This window comes from Rhea americana, unplaced genomic scaffold (genome assembly GCF_003343005.1).
Source record: "Rhea americana isolate MKP2758 unplaced genomic scaffold, rheAme1 scaffold_54, whole genome shotgun sequence".
Classification (NCBI taxonomy): domain Eukaryota; kingdom Metazoa; phylum Chordata; class Aves; order Rheiformes; family Rheidae; genus Rhea; species Rhea americana.
This window is the reverse complement of record NW_028186690.1, coordinates 2177756-2201590: the sequence shown is the minus strand read 5'-3', so window position 1 is coordinate 2201590 and position 23835 is coordinate 2177756. Positions and strand designations below refer to the sequence as shown.

General features: G+C 36.7%; 1 long non-coding RNA gene across 1 annotated transcript; it reads right to left on the bottom strand.

Moving 5' to 3' along the window:
• Positions 1-1109: 1109 nt before the first annotated feature.
• On the bottom strand, positions 1110-15093 carry LOC146588116 (uncharacterized). The gene is made up of 3 exons (XR_014897488.1): positions 15037-15093; positions 7419-7531; positions 1110-1690 (listed from the first exon to the last, which is right to left on the bottom strand). It is a non-coding gene; the product is annotated as an uncharacterized LOC146588116 (long non-coding RNA).
• Positions 15094-23835: the final 8742 nt, after the last annotated feature.

Below are 23835 nucleotides of genomic sequence, written 5' to 3'. Positions count from 1 at the left end.
ACTCAAAGCTRCTGCTAATGTTAAAGTGGTATAAATGTGATATTAACAAACGAATTAGGTATCCTAAGTAGATTATGGTGTACATAGCTATACACATAGCTCACAAGCAAACAAATAAATTGAATGAATTAGGAAGGGACATGGAGGTTTTGTCTTGGGCTATTTTCTCAGATTTCACAGCTATTATTCATCTTGGTTCTACAAGACCAAAGAGGCTGTTAGTACCAGAATAACCTGCTATAGATGTTATTTTATTAGAACRGTGACTTGATTTTATCAATAAGTCATGTTAATCTTATTTGTTTTTTATATCTAATGTGCAACTTTACCTTCAAAATGTAAAAGTGAGGTTAATTCGCTTATGAAAATTTCATATTGCTATTTTGTCAAAACTGGGGGCTGTTACAACCCTTCTCATTTAAAATGTGAATAAACCACATAAATTCTCTCTTACTGTTCCAAAGCAGAAACTGTGTCTTTTCAAAWTTTTAAGTACGATATAAAAGAAGGGAGGAGAACACTTAAAGTCAAAAATAATGTGTGGCGCTCCTACTATCGCCCCATTTCTCTTTGCWCAGATCTTATGACATACATTAAAGCTGAAATACAGTCTCACCTCACTGTTGTCTTATAAGTAATGCAATGCTTGAATTGTATGAATAATGCTGCAATAGTCAGTTGTTGCATTAAATAGATATCTGGGTATACTGGGGCTCTTGATTCACAACCATGTATCAAGGATCCTCACAAAAATTCAAAAGCAAAAAAAGTTGAAAAAATAAAGCAGAAAGTAAAACTGGGGTTTTTTTCCTGATTATGCCAGGAAAAAGGATGTAAAAATAGAGCYACTTACACCATAATAAGAATTAGTCTATGTGGCTTTTTCTGGCTCCTAAGTACACACAATCATCTTGGAAAGTCAGGGAAGTAGAAGGTATATAGGATTATAACACCTACTTGATCTCACATCATCACATTAACTTCAGATTCAAACATAACTTCTGAATAGTGGTTAAAAATTTCCATGGGAATCCACAATGTGCAAATATACRTGCAATCAACTCTTAAAAGGTGTAAATTCATTAAAGTAAACAGATTCACAAACAATAGCAGAGGCCCAAAGGTATCACTAGTTTAATAACATATCTAAATATTCCAGTGATGCTGCTTGACAATGAATACCTGTAACTCAATGGGRAAATGTGGCACTTTAACCTTTATATAAGCTTTACAAGAAAAAGATAAAATAATTTAGGCAAAATCAGATGAAATTCGTTTTAGAGAACTGGATATTAAAGAGCAGGAATACATTCTTTGGCAGAATTCTTGAAGGGAACTAGGGAAACTCTCACTAAAAATGTCCCAAAGGGTGGCTGTAAACAAAACATGAACGTTATTGAATAGCATGAAAAATTAAGAAATAAGATACCATCTCGTGAATGCTGAAATCTTATGCCTGTAAAAAGTAGCCTGAAGTTATTTTAGGGGGTAGAATAATGTGTTTTTGTGTGGCAAGGTGCCCCTTGCCTCTCCCTCAAAGCAGCTGGTAGAGAAGGTACGGCTAAAGATGCTCTTCATCTCCCCAGATGGCAGGTCTAACTAGCTCTGGGATCAAGAGCRTGTATGATGGTCTTCATTTCCTCTGCCCTTCTCCCTCCAGTTCATGCACACATAGGAAATGCAGTGTCATCTGCAGTAAAGAGGGAAAAAACGTGTTTTGTAAGCTCTGACATTTGTTTAAGATCCAAGAAGTTGTAATGCCCAAATTTCCTCATCAAGGAAACAGCACAATCAGTTTCAAAGCATCTAGCACACGCTACTGCTTCTGCTGAATCTTTGGTTAGATAGCTATTAAAATTACATTGGTCTAAAAGTGATATTGCTAGGCATGTGTAAGATTCAAATGGATTGATATTTAATTGGCTGGGACAGCCTGACGCCCGTGCTATTTTCCTGAAAGACTGAGAGAGAAAATATCATTACCACTGCAGATCCATCTCCCAAGGAAGGAACATGACTAATATAAAACCTCTTCAGCTCTCCATTGACGTGCCAGTGACACAGAATAATCCAGGAGTGTTGTGCGTCTGTGACCAGGCTGAAAAGTCTGCTCATTTACTGTGAAATATTCATCAAATGATCATCCATCTTGTACCCATACCCAGAATTAAAAAATCAAGTTGTTAATACCGTGGGAATGAGTAGAAACATAGATGGATTTCCTTGATTAATGGGAGCAGCTTCATTGCCTCTCTTGTTCCCTAAGCATGGCTACTCTACATAATGCCTAGTTTTCCATAACAGTGCATTTGTTGCATCTAAAAGTTAGCTTTCTATATGTATCTATMTAAATGTATTAAGCATCATTTATATTTTACTTTCCTATTTAGGCATACAGACAAGGTCTTCTATTTTCACTTATATTTATCCAGCAACTTTCAAGCAATTTTTTCCCTTTAATAATAAGCAAGATTAGTCTTAGATGGCTCTGACATTTTATGKAGGCAGAAAATGGAACATCTTTATTACCTCCTCAGGGATGTAGTCTTCTTCACTTATGCTCATCTACCTCCCATTAACTTTAATGGAATTTCCTTGTGGCAATGTGCATGAGAACAGGATAAATATATATATATATATATATATATATATATATATGTAATCCTACATTCAAGGGTGTTCAGTGGGCCAAAAGCTTTAAGATCAATTATTCTGAAGGGCTTCCTGCATGTAAGGATATATAGTAGTAAATCATTCAGATCTAAACATACATGTTTTGCCTCCTTTTTGCCTTTGTTGAATTTTCCTGAGGAGATACAGGATCAGACTGATGGTGAAAAAATTAATTAATTAATTAATTAATACATACATATATATATATATAAAAAGGGCTAATCTACTACAAAACATTCCAGAAATGAAAGAGGAACTAATGGTATAAATCTACCCCTTTTCCTTACTACAGTATTACTCACTATGCCTTTTTCCATAAGGAGTCAAAATGAAATCAATGAGATGCATCAAAGAACTAACRTGGAAAATGGTAGAAATTGGCCACAGTTCCTCATAATTATTTTTAATATTAATGATAATAATAATTAGTTCTTATCTAGAATCTTACAACCAATGACTCTAAGCAGTAATGCATTAATTCTCACAACTCGTCGCTAAAATTGATATCAGAATCCTCATTTTATAGAGGAAATAGGGATATGCTATTTGCCTCCTGAGTCACCTAAAAAGACCATTTGAATATGAAAAGTTCCCACTGGGATTCACTCGTATGCCCTCMCCCTGATTCTTCTCCTGGAGTCAGGCCTGCATCTACCGAATTTCTTCTACCTTCAGCAAAACGGTAGGACCTGCAGAGTTGTCCCCGCCGGCCTCAGAATCAAAGCGGAGGAGGATTTTCTTTGTGTGCCGTAACAGGCTTCCGAAGGGCCCTGTCCTGCAGTGTGAGGGAGCTGTCGTGGCACTGATTAGGCACAACAGAACAAAACAAGTAGTAATCCCAAACTGAGCAGGTTTCCTTTTTTTCTAGCACGTTTAGGAATCGCTAAGAGAACGACCCCTTTTTTTCTTTTTATATAGATTGGCTAAATACTAGGAGATTTTTGTACTAGCACTACTACAGAAAAACTRGACACTAGCATTTTTAATGTAGTCTTATCAGATGTACTTAAAAGGAATAGTTACTTTGTTATCTAAGAAGTGAAAATAAGAGGTGAAATCAGAATGCCCTCTTTCAAGGATTGTTATCTAATTTACAATCACATGGCAGGAAGGATAACTCCATTATAGATAAAATATAGCTTTATAAAATAAATCTATAGATTTTTTTAGACCTATATAGTCTATAGACTCTTTCCTTTCTTCTTTCTGACAAAAAACAGAAACTTCACAACAGCAAAATTTTATCGAGCTAGACAAGGGAGCTCTCTAAAATCAAATTTGATTTTAGCTGCTATCAAAAATCCAACTTTAAACTTATCATTATTWTAAAGAAGACAGAGCTTCTTAAACAAACTATACTCTTCTGCATAAATATTAGTGATATTTCCAAAAGTGTTTGAATAATATAAAATTACAAGTCTCATAGATATATTTGCCAATCCAYCCTTAGTCACTATAAATACAAACATAGACTTGAGAATCCATCCTGCATGTACACAAGTTCTGAAAATATTCCTAAGATGCTGTATTCCGGTACCTAACCTGAGAAGCATTTCTCCGGTATCTCAATAGTCACAAATAACAAAACTTTTGAAGTTCTTGTGAGTAAAAATATTTGTTATGGCTACTGTCTCAGCAGTGCATTCCTATTCATGACAATGCTTACAGCAMCTTTAACTTTAGGGTTGTGCTTAAGGCCAGACTACGTCAGTGGCATTTTTCTGGAATTTAAGTATTTTTTTCCTTAGTGGTTGTCAGAATCAGAGTTCCTGAAAGACTACTAATAAATGATTTTTTAAAATATGTTTTCTATTATTATTCTGCGGTAGTCGCTTTCAGTYAGTTGTTCCCAGGAATGTAACTGCCAGTAAACTTACTAGAAGTGTTACTCAGAATGCACATAAAGGATTTCAAATACAGTCACCGTAAATCTCTGTTTTTAATACGAGAACTGCATTCATGCWCAAGCAAAATAAAAATGACAGTCACAGACTGAACTGATTTTTATGAATGCAATAGCATCAAGGAGCAGAGAGAAGCACATCGTCACGGCTTGATGAGCCTACGCAGCAGGTGCTTTGAAGCACAACATGCTTTTCAGTTCTGCACCTGTGCAATGACAAGAACTCAACAGTACAGTGTTAATGAGGCCAGTCATATTCACATCAGAAGAGAACTTATAGGCCAATCAAAGCAATTTTGAACAGTGAAAAGTGCTAAGTCCTCTAAATCCARGCTATAGTTCCACTGTTGCAAATATCAACACGTAAATAAGCACTGAATATATGATATTTCTAAAGTTGTCTGTTTTGGTATTACTGGTCCTGGAGAGCTTTTTTTTATTATTTTTTGTTGTATATGCAAATTAAGACATAATAATTAGAAAAAAATGTTAGCAGTAGCAGCTGAACCACTAAAAACTAGTTCTGGTGGAAATTTTCCATCTAAATTACTCTTTGACTAAAAATACATCTTCCACTGAGTTCAATTGTTCTGTTTCGTTTCTTATTGCTGAATCCAATACTAGACGCGGGGAATCCCAGCGAAATAATTTGTTTTGCAACATACTGCATTTAAATGTTGCATTTTAGATTTCCTTTGTCCTAAACTGCTCTTTTCTGATCTGCTGTAGTGCCTTGAGGAAGCGCATTTTGGTTTTGTCATCACTTCATTCTCCTTTAAAAGATCTTCATCTAGATTTATATACTTCTCAGTGTACTGCCATTTTCTTCAGTCTGCATTGAGGTTGCCATGTGCTTATCCCTCACGGACAACATAGGTTGCCCAGAGAGCCTCATCCACAAGGAGTAGTACCATGAGATATTCAAAGAAAAATTTGTATGAGGCAAAGCTGCAGCAAAACAMGTAAAAACACAGCTTGAGTCAAAGGAAGACAAGAAGCCAGAAAAGGCATTTTAATTTGGGAATAGTGATTAATTTGGGAATATATTCATTAATATATAGTGCAAATGAAATGTGAATTCTAAATTTCTCAGAATTTTCCAGTCTGTGAATTTTTTCAAAATTTATCTTTTCCTCCAATTTAGAGAAGAGATAATTTTTGAAATATCAGTTGTCCTGCAGGATACACATTTCCATTTTTAACCATCACTCTTAAGAACCAAATAAATTCCACATTCAGGTCATTAAAGAAGCACTCTCCAGAAGCTGTGATAAAACATCTTTAAGGGACAGTAAGTATAAGTTTTGAGTCCTAAGTTTTAAATGCCTCTTTTAAGTAAATAGAGATTCATTAATGTTGTCAGAGTTATAGTTTCCCCACCATATTAGTCAMTGCCCCAAAACAACCACATGAGAATATATTTGACCCAAAAGAAATCATTGGGAATTGTGAATAAGGATGTTTGGACAGAAGTGATTTGAATATATTGTTCCAGAAATAGTGTTTTGAAATAAATTCTTAAAAAGGATATCTCATAGTTTTAGGAATATGAACTCAAGGTAGCACAGTAGCTACCACATGACTTCTCTAAGAACTATGTGGGCTGGGTAGGTGCTCATGCCATGTTAGGTGAGATCCCAGACTTCTGTCCCACCACATACCAGGGCTCCTCCAGAGGTTGGGCTGGTGACCTTAGGCAACACTGGCTCTCCATTTTCTACCTTCCGAATCTGTCAGGAGAGCAAGATGTCAATATGCCAGCAACAATTTGAATCAACCAGTATCAACCTGGGCAAACTGGAAGCATGGCTCTTTGTGAGCTGTGTCTCACTGGAGTGGCCAGAGTGCTTCTAGAAGATGATCCTGGGGTAGAAAATCTTGCTAGAACAGTACTTGTCAACTGCTAGAATTTAAATGATATTTTCATTTTTAAAAAGTCAATTACGCTCCAAATTAGCATTTCAATGTGGTATATTAGCATCTGATTTAAGAATCTATCTAGAGAGATTAATACAGTTTCTACATACTGTTGCAAAGAAAAATTTTATATATTTGGAAAACTGCTGCCTACTCTCTCTTTATTCCTCTCTCTTTTTCCTAACATATCCTCAGTCGACTAAGGGATGTTTTTTCTGTTGTTCTACCGTACCATCTCTTTTCTGTCAGACTATCTGTAAGATACGAAATTAGTTTGTCAGGAAAATGCAGGAAGTGAGAGGAAGTAGGCATTATCAGGATCCATAATAATGATGTGTATTGAAAAGACATTTCAGCCCACAGCTCAAGAATTTTTATTGGAGRAGAAGGAAGGGGAACATAATACTACTTTTGCATATGTGACACATTAAACCCGAAGATACAGATCTAACAGGAAACACTGTCGAGTCAGATGATTGTTTCATAAAAGCTAACATCATCCTGTGGAAAATTTTGGACAGCTATTCACACTTTCAAGTTCCCACATTCGGATGATGTGTTCTGTACAGATGATATGCCAGACCCTCAGCAAATGTAAATTATCACATCTCTATTGATTTTAATGGTAGTATATGCCAGCCGAGCATGTCTTCCATTGTCCCTAAATTCATGTTTTCCATAATATAGAAAAGTCTTGATATTTGTAACATTAAGTTTCATATTAAGTGTGGTAGATTATATAGGTATAACAATTGAGGACTGTGTTAGAGATAAAGAACTGGAATATTTTTAATAACTGTGGTAGTACCAGTAATGCATATTCTCAYCTGAAGTCTGAATCTGAGCTTCTGAACAACATGTAAAGGCAGATATCCCATGAATTTCTTTAGAGACATTTCACCCTTTAAGTCTGAACATTACTTACTTTCCTTCTGTGCAATGTCGATTCATTCTCTAAGATACATATTTCAGCATTCTTGCTCAATAGCAATGATTATGGATAGTCACATTTTCTCTGAGTTAAACAGAAATCTGTAACTGAAATTTAAAATAATAAAAATATTAGGTTTTCCTATTTTGTACTGTCCCAGGGGATTTTAAAAAGTCAGTTGGAGAAGCACAACTAACTTAAGGCAATAACATGCTTTTGACAGTGTTAATGTCTTAATTGCAAGTTTTCATCTGACAGAAACATCAAAAGACAGAAAATACATTCATTTCACTTGTTCTTTAAATCTGGATGAGGATTCAATTCATTCAGTCTGGAAAAGGGGAGCAGCTCTTTTTCAGGCTGGCCAAGAAAGTACGAGAAAAAAAAATGTTACTTGARCACCTACACGGACCCTGGCACACAAGTCAGGCAGTGTCCGCACCTTGAGGTGAAGCAACTGAACCTTCTTCCTGCAGCCCAAACACTTTCCTGCATTTTGACTATCAATGGCAAGGGGAAAGCAGAGATTTTTCCATGGTAATACTGGTTATGGGCCTATTTCACCTTTGTTGAGGGCCTGCACAAACCGCAGGTGCCTAAATATCTTCTTAAAAAGTCATCTGATGAGGCAGTCTCAAATAAAGCACATTCTTTGCATCTTATGCATCCTCCTACATAGCCAAGACCGTATCAGGTGACCACTGAAGCATTTTATGACTTATACAATATACATAAATAAAATACTATAATATGTAGTTAATTAATTTAGTTAAAGGAGACAACTGCTTAATATGAGGACTTCAATTAAAATAGTGTCTTTAATAGCATACTTTATTGCTTCTAGTTGTCTGAGATGTTCTGGAAATGCAGTTCTTACCTCCTCTATTTAATGCAACAATAGTATATCCTGATTCAACACAGCATTAAACACTCGTGCTGTTACGAGGAATGGACTACTTCAGCTATGCTATGCTTAAAAGAGCTCCTAGTAATCATGAATGAGCCTCCTTCACAGAGAGAGTTATTATTTTCACTTCTTGCCTTCTCAAAAGAAGTTTATTCCACACCAGAGTGAATTTGAATATGCCGGCGGGCTGGGAATAAGAACAAACCCTCAAGTTAGTTTTAGTTTAAAATCTTTCTAGATTTTATCTTAGAAAGAGATGATGTCTTAAAACATGACTAAAAAAAAGTTTTCCCCTGTCACTTGTTTAAGTATTAGGGAAGAAGATTTATAAGAGCACAGAAGTTATTTCTATCAACAAGAATGGAAGGCCTGAGGCTAAACAACCAGTTTTCTTTAAATAAATTTTGCAATGGGTTTGAAATCAAAAAATGTTTGTCTGGATTGCCTTTTTACAGCTAGACCTATTTGTCTCTCTTTCCCCTTCAACTGCCCTGAGATTTCCCYGCAGTTTATTGCCTTCTGTGGGTAAATGCTTATAATATCTCACTACCTTTACAGAGTTTCATATTATCATCATTAACTGCATCAATTTTGTGAACAAAATAGAGGATACATGTAAGCTCAGAAGGAATTCACCTCAATGTACTACGCTTTGCTTACAATCAGCTTTCAGACTGAAACAAGCCTATTATAAACCATTCTATTCTGGAAAATAGATGACACTACAAGTTTATAATTTAACCTTATTTAAACTCAAATAATGAGAAAATAATTTAAATAATCATTTAAAATAAATTCTAAATATTATGTTGGTTCAATACTATGTACAGACAAGGTCATCTGGACATCAAAAAGAAGAAAAAAATGTTAATAGGTATGTCATGTAATGAAACAGCATGAAGTATTCCCAGATAACAAAGTACTTTTACTCATTAATTACAAATAAATAAATTAATAAATCCTTAACATTCTTTTATTAACAAAAACTACTAAACAGATTTTTTTAATCTAAATGATGAGCTAAACTAAAAATCACAGGTATTAGAAAAGGTCCAAAAGCTGTCTGAATGCTATTTTTGAAACCACTCTAAACACCAAGAATGTTCTTATGAACATTTAAAAAAAGCCAATTTTATAGTGATTCTTTTGAAGAGTAAACAGGACAGATCACAAGTTAACCCCAAATTTGTCTATCACATGGCCAGCCATGCATTTTGACAAAGCATGCAAGCACATTCAGGGAGGAAAACATAATTAATTTGAATCTGTATGGTTTTATGGAAAAACAGAGCTTGTCAAACAAACTTATTTTTTATGAAAATATCCCAGAGTTGATAGAAGAAAGTATCTGTAACACAGTTTACATCTGGGAGTTTCAGAAACTGCAAACATATGGAGGATGTTGTGAGCAACTACTAGTTTTGTATGCAACTGACCGTGATTCACATGCAACCTCCAGATTCATCTCTTTTCTTCTCAAAAAGACAGCCAGGATATCTCCCAGATTCAATGTTAGTGACTCCCTTCCTAGCCTCTCCTTCTTCAGCTCCTTGGTTTCACCATCTCTTGGGTTACCATACGAGAAGAAGAGACAGGGGACAYTGTCTGTGCCCCGCTAGCCTGAGACTTCCAGGCAAATGCTTCCAATGAGAGAGGAGTGAGAAAGTTTTGAGAAATGCCCTTGGACATCAGAAGATTTGGCATCTTGGGATCTGTATATCCTTTTAACTTGTGATCAACTGAATTCTTTGTATTCTTTGCAGCTGGAAAGGGCCCTTCCGGATAATAAAAAGCCATTTCCAGCAAAGAAAGGATCTAGATTCTAGAGAAAGCAGAGCAAATCGAGTTTTGGAAAGTATGACAAAATTTTGTTTCATAAAAGGGGAGATAGGCACAGGCCTGCATTCGCAGAAGACTGAGCATGCTTGCAGGCATGAATTTACCTGCAGCACTCACTCACTCACACCTTGTCCTGACRGCTGAGGTTTACTTGCTGCAATGAGTGCCTTTAGTAGCACAGGAAAAGCCAAATATCTCTCTGCTAAGTGCTTTGCAGAGCTTCTGGATGACAACAAGGTGATGCGATCGTAAGAGTATAGTGCCTTTTGTTTGTCCAAGACCACGACAAATGAGAAGAGCAAAGACAATTGGTTGGTGAAGGTGTTTGTTTTTTACTAGAATTAAACTGAAGAATAGCTACTGTCTTAGCTGACTCACTGTCCTAGCAAACAGCCTCAGCATAAATCTATACATCTTTAACTCAAAAAGGATCTTCTTCCAGGTTTGTTGGCCTGTGCTACGTAGCTGGGCAACTTCGGGCCTGGCGTATGAGATCCTTCTAGGGAGAGGGTGGTGGAGCTGCTCACATCACACCATGAGGATGTGACAGGGATATTCCTGGCTCTAATCTAACCATGCAGCCTGAATTGGAGGAGGTGAGTACCTTCTCCAAGTGGTCATGTACACCAAGCCTGGTTCATGTGAGTGGTAACGTGAGTCTGCAAGGTGCACTGAAAGCCAAGCAGCCCGTGTCTAGCCACTGGGCTCCCTGAGKAGATATGGGACTCAGGTCAGAGACAGCAGGCAAATTTAGGGATATAGGGAGTGCTGGAAGGGCYTGGTGAGGTGCAACTTCTACTCACCCTTGCCCGCGCCCAGGCCTACGGGCCTCGCAGGGGCTGTAGAGTGGATGCCACCCTCACATAACGGCACTGCTCTTTCCACTCAGCTATCACTGACCTCCATGGCCACCAGCAGAGCAGCCCAAAACCCAGTATCAGAGATGGGGGGCCCTGACAGCCCATAGGATACCCCGGGCTCCCCAGGGCTGATCAGTGCCCAAGGGCAGAGGAGACAGGGCAGCTCCCGATGGGACTGCGACCTCCCAGGGCCCATCCCCAAAACACTAGATCACCCTCTCTTTTTGTTAGAGAGAAACCCACTTTCAAAGAAAAAACGTYGCTTTTCCTTAAGGATTCTGGTGGAACATAGATAACAGTGAGAGTAACCAACCAGTTCAAACTATTTTAAGGGATATAAACTCATTTCTATGTGTTACAAATCTAATACAGCTATGCAAACTACATGTCACAGAAGCACCTCATGCTGTCAGTTTTCATTAGGGAAATTACAGTTATTGGCACTTGAACAGATTAATAAGGACATTTTCTCTTTTCCTTCTAACTTTTATTAAGAAAAATAAGATGTTAGATGTTCTTCAAAATATTAATGCTTCACTAGATAATAGTCAAAATGAAGTTTATAAAGACTTTTCCTATTATCTTTTTAATTACATTCCTTGTGATTGGCTGCATATTTCTGCAGCTAAACTCAGTACTATACATCCAGAAAGAAAAAAAAAGTAAATTATAATGAAAAATATATAAAGAAAAAACTGGAAACTATTACTATCTACATCAATAAAATCCAATTAAAAATGTTCTTGAAAACTGCTTTTCATAGAAAATTGCATTTTGGCTTATAGCTTTTATTTTATTTTTTACAGGAAGTATCCAGAGAGACTGTGTTTCCAGAATCAAGAGATCAGAAACTGTTTGGGAAAGCCATTGCACAAAGCTTAGTCAGAAGCTGTGAGGCTGGGTAGTTAAACTCTTTTCTTCAGACAACTGAATACCGATCAAAAGATAAATAGGAAACATACAGGCACTGTTCAAGGCTTAAGTTATTACATTTTTAAGATGGAAAAAAAAGCTCTGTTCATTAAAGGTAAGAGGAGCATCCACTGTCTACCTCAAGATTAATACTTTCTGAAGGAAAATCCTTAAGTTGTTGAATGTTATTGATTAAAATAGTCAAAGACTCTTCCTAGAGTCTCAGCCTTACTGTATGTTGAACTTTTGCCCACCTTATACATCAAGATTCAGTATTGTAGATAATTAAATTACTAAGTGTCCACTGTTTCTCCATATCAAAATGTTCTACATTTTAAGATAGCATCCTCTCTCAGTAAGAAGAACACGGTGGACGTAAGGGGAAGTAATTGCTTTCCCATTTGAGCAATTCAGAACCTAGCAGCTAAGAAAAAGAAACCTATTAGCGCTTCACAGCACAGACTCTCCTAAGAGGCAAGGCTTGTTGGGAGAAGCTCTCTTTTATTAGACTAACCAAAGCAAAGAAGAACACAATATCAGTAAAAGATACTGTCTTCCATTTCAAACCCAGCAGTGTTGGCATCCGTAGAAATCACAGCTGCCATACCCATACGCTTACTTGCTCGAGCAAAATCTTTTAGCCGGCGTGTCTGCAGCTGCATGCAGAAGGCTCTGAAAGGACATTACCGTGCACAGCAGCGCTCCCTCCCAGCGAGGATATTTGGATCCGGGGGCACAGCACAGTGTCCCTGTCTCTCTCTTCAGCCTCTCTAGACTAATATATTACCCGTAGAAATATATGCTGTGCTCTTGCTGGAGGGAGGTACCATATAAAGAGTATTTAAAAAAAAAGATTTTTAAAGATAAAATTGAAAGATTAATAACCCTTGTACTATATCTCCCTTCATTGCTCCAGCTGAACTGATTCCTCATTTGCTTAGTGAGGGGTTAGTACAGATTTCTCAATAAGATTTCAATTATTTCTCCTGTCCCAAAAGATGATCTAACAGAGTTTGTTTGGTTAGCCAAACAAAAATAAATATTGAGAGGACTTTTGGGAGGAAATCCTTATTTCTAACAACAGTGGTAAATGAGGAGAAGGTTGCACCTTTTCATACTTATCTAGGAATCTCAAGATAGCCTCAATAAAGGAATTTCTTTTTAAGCATTCTGGCCTGAATTTCTCTCTTATTCATCAGCTATTTGAGAAATCCATTCCCCCAAAATATTTTTTCTGTATTTTTATCTGCAGTTTTGAATAAGCTTTCACACTGTTTTAGAACATCCTTCACCCAAATTTCATGATAATATGCCACTGTGTTGGAAGTTACAATACCTCCTATCTTGGAAATCCCTTTTAATACAAATATGCAAATCCTTGTACTCTGTTTTCAGAGAAGCACCGTGCTGTGTCTTTTTAGTGTTGCCTATGATAAAAATGCATGTGAACATAGAGATAGAAATTGAAGAGTGTATGCATTTTAATAGTGATCATTCTACCCACTAAAAAGTCTCAGTACTGACCTGTTTTTTTTAGACCAGGTAGATAAACATATAATTTACCTTTAAAATTCTCATGATCTTCTATGGGATTCATATCTGTTTCTTTATCATTTATTTCTGTTTTAACCCACTTAAGTTAATAGCATGTTTTATAGTCCAACTGGCTTTTCTCAGAAATTAGGATACCCAGCAACTGAGATTTAGCCATTTACTTCCAAGCATGGCACAAACTCCACGTCTGGAATACTATTATTTTTAGCCGGGAAATTGTGCAAAACTCAGCTCATTGGAGGGCTGCCAGATGTTCTTTGCCTGCTCCCCACATTATTCTCYTCGTTTGAGGGTCCTCGGGTGGGCAGCGATCCTTGGCTGCAGCAGGCGCAGCAGCAATGTGCGAAAGCCCCTCGCTCGGTGCGGGGTTCCCATCAGGGAGCGAGCGCAGCGCAGGGCAGCACCCTCCAGCACGCCAAAGACCATCGCGCCCTGCGAAGAGCAGGAATGGGAAGAGCTCAGCCTCCTCCTGATCACCCACCAGTCATCACTCTGTTTTAGGCAATGGCTACCTCAAAATTTAAGCATCTTTAGGAGTGCCAGGGAGATCTGCAATATCTTAGACTCTTACTTGGTTAGCCTAGAATAAATCTCGATTGATTTGAATATTTTKGTCTAAATAGACTCCCTAGACTGCCAACACTTTGGCAAGGACYTTTGCATCAATGTTTGTCACTGAAACACACCTCTATAACGAGCAGTTTATTCACTTGCTTTAGGTGCCACAAATTTCTATCCTCCTTCCAAGAAAAGGAAATATCTCCTTCTTGCAAGATCTTATTAAATGTCTGCTATTTAGTGGTGAAAATGCTCTACAAAATAGTCTGAAACTCTCATATTTCTTCCAACTAGTTATCCTTTGTCCTTTTCTATTCCCAGGTGGTAAGTTTGCTAAAATACCTATTTTCTCTTAAGTTTTTCAGCTAGAAGCGTATATGCCTTCACGTCCTTTTCAGAGTACTTTGTTATATTTACTTAGAGTTTATTCTGCTTTACTGCTTATTCTGCTTTGTCACAGATCTCAGAACTTGTAAACTGCTGTATACATTTTTTGAATGTATTAACTTATGTTTGAATTCCAAGCCTAAAAAGATACGGTCAGATACTGTTCATCCATAGCTCTTAGGCTTTTGAGAGGTGAGGAGACCTGTTCTGGTTTTTATGGCTGGGGAACCTTTTTTTGAAACAATCCTCTACATTACTTGCCTTCATTCCATTTATCTTTTTGATCTTTCATGATTTCTTTAAAATGTTTTAAAATTCAGGCATACTTCTTTTATTCTTGAGGGACCATTGACCAACATTCTAGTTTGTCTCCACAAAAACTGCATGCTTTCAAATGTTTTAACATTAAATATGCTATCATGTATCAGACCAGCTGACTACTCCTATGGACATTGAGGTAACTTGATTTTTCAGAATACTGGACTTACAGAACAGAATCCTAGAACAGGTCAAGATAAATCAGCCCTTGAAGCTGAGTCATGACACAGATTAGTACACATAGTCCATAAATTTTAAATATCATTTATGTCTTCACCTCTGCTTCAACCAAGATATATTTCTTGTCTCCACATTTCTCAAGGATCCTTAAAAACCTATAGAACAAGAAACAAAAGAGAGAAAAAATTGTAAATGTACAGGTTTAGAATGTCTCTTCATCCATCCATCTCTGAAACAGAATAGACTTGTATAACTAATTGAGCTGCTATTTGACTGGCTTGTAGAACAACCCTGGTGCCTGACTTTGCTATGCCTAGGCACTTTCCATCACCATCCCACAAATAGGCTTTTCGTAACAGCACAGTGCAACATTTATCTTTCTTTACTGCTTATAAAAACTTTCYTTTGACAGGAACATTCAAACTTTTTAATGATTATAGAATATTTTTTATTGGATTGCCCATTCCATTATAGTTTAATAGCTTGTATCCTTCTATTATTCTTGTTTTGGGAATATAATTCCGTTCCTAGGAACATATGAACTGTTTCATGAACTGTTAAGTATATATCACCACTCATATAACAGGTACTTTTGTTAAAACTTTCTTGACTTTTCTTGATTTTTGTATATATACATATGAAACTCATGTGATCCTCTTTATGCAGATTTGGCTCTGTATCTCACCAATGTAACATGRTCAGAACTAAGGTCTAGAAGTATCCAGAAGAGAATGATTTTTTAACAAAGAGCTTATTTTCCCAGGGAAATATGTTTTGCAACATTCAGTTTCATGCATTTCTGTTTCATAAATTTCTGACTATGTTTTAACTCTGCAAATGTGCAAGGTGACTTCAGGCATATCTGAAAAACACAAGTAATGCCATTTTTCTTTCCACTTAATGAATTTATCTTTTTACTTTTTATATTATACTGTTTTACTACCTAGTATATTGCATACAAAATAAAATTAAATCCTGGACAATGCTTCAATATGCCTCACAAAACTATTCTGGCTAAGATGTGATTTTCCAAAGTCAAAATATGCAATGATTTGGCATCATTATTTTTATCTAAGCCATTGTGTTTAGACTGAATGGAGAGGTACTCCATCATAAAGATTTGGGGGTTGTCCAGTTTCTGTAGTAAGTAAAATGATCTGAACCATATGACTTTTTGTAAAAGAATATTCCAATATTATATCTAGGTTTCATTTCGCTTAAACATCTGAAACTGCTGTGTGTGAGGGAGGTGAATGGACTATTTCAGATAACATTTGGTGATTTATACACAKAATAGTTTTATTACTGAACTATCCCCACCTTGTCCCTATCTTCTAAGACATAATTCTTTTTTCTAACCCCCAAGGCATACAAGTCAAAGGGTGCATTCACATTGCCTAACCTACCTTGATTTCAACACCTAATGCTATCATGCAAACAAATATTTTTCATTATCTGTTAAAAATATTGTATTGTATTAGAAGATAAAATAGAATTCACTCTGCCCATGCACTTAACACAGGTTCCAGCTGTTTTACTGTCATAAAAGCACCTTAAGCATGTAAAATTATGGCAAGTCCTCTATCTACTGTACAAGTAACCCTTCATTTRATATCTTGTAAAAGCCATAGTGGTATTATAAGAAGTCAGAAAATTAAAAGGTTGGGTTTTATTTTGTTTCCAGGGCAATCTTGTTTACACTATTAATAGATTGCTCAGAGAAGATCCCCRATAGACATTGTGGTGTTTTGTGCTGCCTCATAGATTTTAGAATTGGCATGTCCAGAACACAGAAAAGTACTAATGGCACAGCTGCAGTTATTTTAGTCTTCTTCTAACAGTGATTAGATTTGTCAAAAGAACGTTTACAAAGTTGTACCCTACGTTGTACTCATTTATGCCTTATAAAAAGAAAATAAGCTAAACAGAAAGTAGTAACAGCTTAAAGAATTTCCTCACTTTCAGGATCAGGAAACTACATGCATGTGATTTATTTCAAAGTGAAAGTATGCTATTCCCTCTTGCTTTTTCCTTGCTAAGTTTTTTTCAGAAGCTTTTATGTATTACATGTATTCTGCTTATGGGAAATCTTGCCATCAACTCTCTTCAAATCCCTATAGAATTTAGTTTTTAAAATGACAACACTCTATATATTCCCTATCAGTAACTGACTCAGTTACAGTTGTTTTTGAAAATGGTACCAGTTTTCATTCCTAACATTTGATAGAAAATAGTCTTCATAGTACTATTCTGCTTGAACCCTCAGTAACTTTCAAATTTCATTGTTTTATGCAGCCTGCATTGATAAACATTGTTTGCCATAATCTTAAATTCTCATTTAGTTAATCCTCTTTTGTGATTARTAACACATTCATTAATTTATCCCTGTTTTAATACATTTAAGTTTCTTATTTACCAGTTTAGGAATTCTCTACACATAATTTTGCTGTTACTGATCACATAAGATGATATTGGCACTGCACTCTACTAGAAATAAAGACAGAATAGTTGTAAACATAAAATAGTGAATAAGAAAAATACATAATTGATAGAGATTTTCTTTCTAAACAAGTAATGATTCTAAGATTTATAACCAACTCGGTTGAGATCACCAATATTTATGATGGTTCTCAGAGTCACAGGAAATCAGATTTWGTGACTATATTCCTTTTTCCCTAAAGAATACAAGAAAAGAGGATTTATTGCTTTTGTCCGCTTTCTCAAACTGTGCCCTATTCAAGTGCAAACGTTTTATATGTTACTAGACACTGATCCTGAAAAGGCTCATTAGACATTGCTCAGCCCACTGATAAACCGGACGGTAGTCCACTCTTCTGAACATGCTGTGCAAAACAGAGAGCTTTCAGAGACCGTAGGTGTTRCTATGAGGCTGAACTATCCACTGACGTTTGCCTCTTAGGACACTAAGCAGTGTCAGAAGTAAGCATAACAAATTATACCGAGCTCTCCTCTTTCTTCCCTTCATGCTGCATGATTCTAACTCATTGTTTATTCCAGTATTTTTAGTTCTTTGATTAGAAAATACGATTATCTTCTTCTGAACACTCATACTAGCTCTCCTTTCTTAGAGTCTGAGGTCTTTTGACAGAGCTGACCTGTTTCTAACTTTCATTTGTGTTCAGAGTTTGGTGTGGGAAGCTGCAACACTTGTTAATATCCTTGATTTGAAAGACCTTTTATCATGCCGTTTATGTACTGGCACCAAGAGAGATCTCATTAAGATTTTAAATGTTGTCTCCTGTAAATACGCTTCTCGTTTTGCTTTTATTTTCCAATTTTGTTGCTTCCACTGTAATGATTGGCATTAAGAGGAATATTTTGATCTATTAAAGTGTATAAGGTGTACTACTTAGCACAATTAAAAGTAGTTTTAAATTTTACATGCTTAGGATTTGGAGATTTTTTTTTAATGTATTAATTTCTGTTCTTCCAATAGAGAAGACTCAGATGTCTAAGAGCTCCATTTTGCAGTCCTACTGTTCAGTCATCATTTTCTACCTTTGTTCCAGTCATTACAAGAATGTTTCTTTCCCTACATTAATGCAAAATAAGCCTTGATGTCAGTTAAATAAATTCAGATTTTGTTATTCCTGTACTGTCAAAGTGGTGGATAGAAAGACATGGATCAATATTCATCTTTGCCAGTTAAACTCAGAAAAAAATAAGGTGCCTATAATTGTTTCTYACTATCGGCTCAGAGAGTATTTGGGTTTGATTGATATATAGAGCATAAGAGAGATTCATTAGCTAAAATTCTTAGTACARTCTGACTCCAAAATGCAGTTTGAACAGCTTATTTGGCAGATTATTAAGAGTACGCATTATCCTTTCAAAAATGCTGGCAGCCTCTAAAAATGTTTATCTTTGTCTGATATCTGAGAAGCCTCTTCATGCTTTCATATCCTGTAGACAAGAGATGCTCACCAGTGTTCTTGGGCATATTGAATTCTGAACGGTTTCACCATATGAATCCATGCTGTCAAACAATTTTATTACTTTGTGAAGAAATGTGCATACCAGATTCTTTCAAGCTAGGCTAGTGGAACTACTAAACAGAAGAACAAACCATTTTAAGAATTCTGAGATAAATGCAGAAATTTGTCACTTGCCAGAGTCCTTATTAAAAATGATTTTTAGTTTTAGAGCATATTCCTTCCAGGCTTTTTTACCACTATCCTTCACTAAGGATGCCTCTTACAACATTCACTATTACATGGTATTTTCATAGTAAAAAAGTGTTTAGTTTAATATCAAAGTGGAAATGTTTAGCAAAGAATGCAGCAGCCAAAAATCAAGCAAACATAAAACAATTACAAACATGAAAATTAATAACTCAAGGAAAATAGACTTTATATCTAGACTTTATATCCTGAAAATTCATATAATATTTGAGAGGAAAGAAATCACCTTATACAATTCAAAACAATCTTATGCTCCAAGCCAAAAGTGCTCTGGAAAAACAATCATAAATCTGTCTCTAAAATTCAGATTGTAAACGAATGCGCTCTCATCTGTTCATTTCTGATCTTTCCCATATATCTTCAGAGGACAACCAGCCCCAGATGCTAAGGAWGTCTGGTCTTCACTGTGAACCAGAAACATCAGTGTTTCCTTGTATATCTAGACTGGAGACTTTGGCTTTATCATTTTAGAATTTCTAGAGGACGAATTAGCCCACATCTTGCGCAGTTTCCCCTTACTATGTCCTGGTTCACATATCAAGACACAGAACTCAAAGGTTGACCACAAAACCCTTCCCAAAGCTTTCTTTGGAGATCCTTTTATTCKTCGGGTTTATAAACACAACTTAGTTACCCCAACGGGACAACTTAGATAATCAAGCAGTTGCAAATAGACTGTCACGCAGGCCTTCTCCCTAACTGCTCACGTCCATCAAGTTTCTGTCTCTCCCATCAGCTTTTCTTGTTGCAGATATTTAACAATCTCACTTGCTGTGGCGGCTAGCATAGGTGATCCTCATTGCCATGGAGGATATTAGGATAATTTTGGCAGGTGTCATCTTTGCGCTTGTTTTCACAGATATTTGAAAGAAACAGTAATAACATAAAATTCTTCAATTTTGGGGGTGGGAGGGGATCCARCTTTCAGAATAATTCTGGAGCTTTCTTCTGACTAATTTTCAAAATTTAAGTTTGAAAGCAACATAAAGTAAAGCTTAAAAGTAGTCTTGCAATCTTAACAATGGAACCATGACAAGGACTTCATTAAAAAAACAGTGGTAAAATGTGTGTCATTGTAGACCAAAATTACTGAGCGTGATGCTCTCATCTTCTTTAGAACTAAAGAACACATCTGTTTTCACATCTCATTTGAGAACATACTCCCCTCTACTGCATTTTATTAAATCTTGTCATTGTGCTGTTGAGCAGCAAGACCAWGATGCAAAGACGACACACAAAACAGAGCTGTTGTTGCTCTGCTGTGAAGCAGATGTCATGTTCAGTTTCCCTCTTGACAAATTCTTTATTTTCCCCTCTTTTGAGAAAACTGAAACAAATACATTCTGCATTTGCAGTACAATTCTATTCATATAGAAATGAGGAAGATTAGGATGTTTAGTGATAATCTATTTTGTTTTTATAAAAGAAAATAAATGACTACCAAGGGGGACAGGATGGAGTGAGTCTATTTTAATAGCGGTGTGAAAAAAAAAATGATGGAATGCCAGTTTTAATTAGAGTTTAATTCCATTTTCCAGTTTTTGATCTCACTGACACCAGTATTACTTCATTGACTTTAGTGATTCGTTTTATTGAAGAGCTGATTTAGCCCATTGTATATATTCAGCTTGGTCTATCTATTTAAGCATGCTCTTGTCAAATAGTCATGGGGATCTAAACTACTCTACTGAAGAGGGACACGCACATTTATATTCTCTCTGAAACTGAAGCTTTATGCAGTGGAGAAAGAGAGAGAGACAGGAGAGAGAGAGAGACGAGAGAGAGAGAGAGAGAGAGATCACAGTAAGGCCCATAAATAGTGACATTAGTGTGAAAGAAAAATCCTAACTTTTTCCTCAGAGTTCAGTTCCAGTGGAAAAGACAGTACAATTTTTGAGAGCATAACAATGAGAAGGAAAAAAAAAATCTCATCTCTGTCACAGTGTCACATCTGACTTTTCATGAGATTTTTTTTTTCTTATAGTTTCTTTCCATCCTGTGGATGTGCTAAGAACCTACCCACAGCTTTCAGCCAGAGCTCTAGCAGTTGTCTCTCYGCAAGATACAACCATTGCACTTGAGGGAGTAGGTGGTTTCTCTTTCACTTGGCTTTTCAGGATTCCAAAAAAATGTTCTCCTTGAATGCTGACACAGCCAAAACCTTTGGAAATCAGAGACAGAAAAACAGCCTGCTTACTGCAGAACAGCTGTGAACCAGCCTAACCATCTGGAATGGAGACCAACATTCAAGCCCCAGCTTTGCACAGCCCAGACCAAGGATATGAACCCTGACGATATAGGTGAACTCTGTCTCCACCTGGCCTAATTAATGTTGATAAAGAACAGACAGTGACACTGAGATCAAGAGATCAGCTTGATTGTCCACAGTCAGGTCTCTCACTAAGAATGTGTGAGTTCAAGAAATCAGTCTCAATCTAAAAAACAACAGACCTGAATTCGTTTTCTGCATCCCGTTTTTCCCCACTCTAATATTATGTTCGTGGTCACTCTGGTTGTGCAAGTTCTTCATTTGACCAGAAATCCTATCTATTCATTCCAAAATCCGCAAAGGTTGACATCTTGGGCGTCAAAAGCCTGAGATGGAAAACTTTCCACCTTGGACTTTTGTTGCCTGATTTTCACGCCAAAACTCACACTTAGTAATGTCTACTGCCTCAAGTAAACATACTGTTTGCCTCACAGGTCTTCTGTTTGAAAATTCAGCCCATATATTACCTCATGATTTCTCACACTACAGTACATGCAGCTTCCATAAATATGGATATCACACAGGCTAAATAGACTTGTCACTACTTTATACAAACAGCCATGTAGAAACACAGATCTTATMTTCCACATTAATGTCAAAATTTTTTTGATAGGTGCACTTTCTACAGAAACTTCTGATTTCTCATCAGCTTTTTAGAAATCTCACATCAGTTGTCTTTCAAAGTTAGGCAAACTCTTACTGCCAGAGTCTCGAATATATCTAATTTCATTCTGCTTTGTCTTCCTTCCAAAAGTCATTAATTAAGGACATTATTCTGAAGCACTAGTGCCTGAATACGCCAATGAAAATTCATTTAAATGACTCAGCTTCTCAGAACAAATTTATTTCTTTTTAAACAAAGAAGCACTAGGCCTTCATGACTGCAGAAAAGCAAAAGGTTTAGAACAATCTGTTCCAATTTTGTGAGCTACTTCTAAGCTTTGTTTGCTGCCAGTTAATCTGTGGCTTTCCCCATCTGCTGAAAGCCAAGTGTAAGACAAACTCTTTTGCTTTTTTTAGCCTGATAAGTTAATAAATCACAACTTTACTGATAGGCCTTGCCACAGTAGCAAACTAACTCACTATAGCACTAATCAACTCTGATCTTCCTATGGAATGCTTACATTTGCAGGAAAAAAATAAAAGAATAGAAACTTTTAGTGATGGTGTCATTTCCACGTAAGTAGAAAATATGGCTGGAACAAATCATTAGACAAGCTTTGTAACAACGGCCTCTGTGGCAGGGACATAAGGAAAACAGATTAGGTCCACAAAGCACATCTCTTGTAGCTGTCTGCAGAGCCTAAAGAGAATGGATTGTTTCATTTCCTGGATTCATGGATCCCTAATGAAGTATAATTGCACATCCATGATGGGTTCATGCTAATTGAAGGAGACTACAGAGGAAGCCAGCTTCTGAAAGGGACTTTTTTTACAATGGGCTGTTAACATAAGTCTTTTTTCAAGGTAGTTACAGCTATTCTTCTCACCAGCTTTTCTACCCTCAGCTTCATCTTCTCAGRGAATAATGAGAATTGAGAATATCTAGCCCATAATACATTTTTATAATATATAAATATTAAACTGTTAATATCTTCTTGTAAACAAGTCATATTTTTAATTGGATTAAGATGTTTCTTGAGTTTTCTTGCACTAGTATAAAGTCAGCCTCACATTTTCATGCTATAAATTTCTATGTCACATTTCCTATATCATCTCTTTTTTCTTTTCATGCTGAGCCTTAACACGACAACTTAAGGTCCATTTTTTATTTCTACTTCTGACTTTTTTTTTTTCATTACGGAATTGCTAATTGCAGATACAGAAAATAAAGCCAGACCTTTTCTAACTGTTTTTCTCTCATCTTCTCAGACAAACTAATTATTCTGAGTTCAAAGCTACATTGCAGAGATTTGGGGATTCAAAAGAAAGAGCTGTAGAGCACCGGCGGTAACACGCAGCTGTTTTCTGCATGTCGGTGGCGGGCTAAGGTCTYGCACGCTCGCTCGCTTTGCTTGCTGTGGCTCAGACACTGAGCAGCATCTTGTTATTCTGTGACAGCTTAATCCATTTTCATTGCGTCACTGTAACCTCAGGCCCTCTTAATACTTCTCAGGCAGCATAAATTAGCCTTAATGTGTCAGTATATGGAATTCGCAGCTATTCCGAACTCCCTCCACTTGGCCAGAAAGCGTAAGGAGACCCTAATATAACCGAAGTTGAGCCTGAGTACCTCTCCTAACTGCACCCCTTGCTTTTCTCTGTGGAGGAAGAGCTCCAACAGGATTTTGGATCAACACGAATCCCTTCCTCGTCCCTGGCGGAAAGCCAGCCTAGCCACTGTCCTTCCTGCTTACCCCGCTTTCGCCAAGCGGAACCGAACGGCCTCAGTGAGCCGCATTCAGCAGCTTGTGAAAAGGAGAAA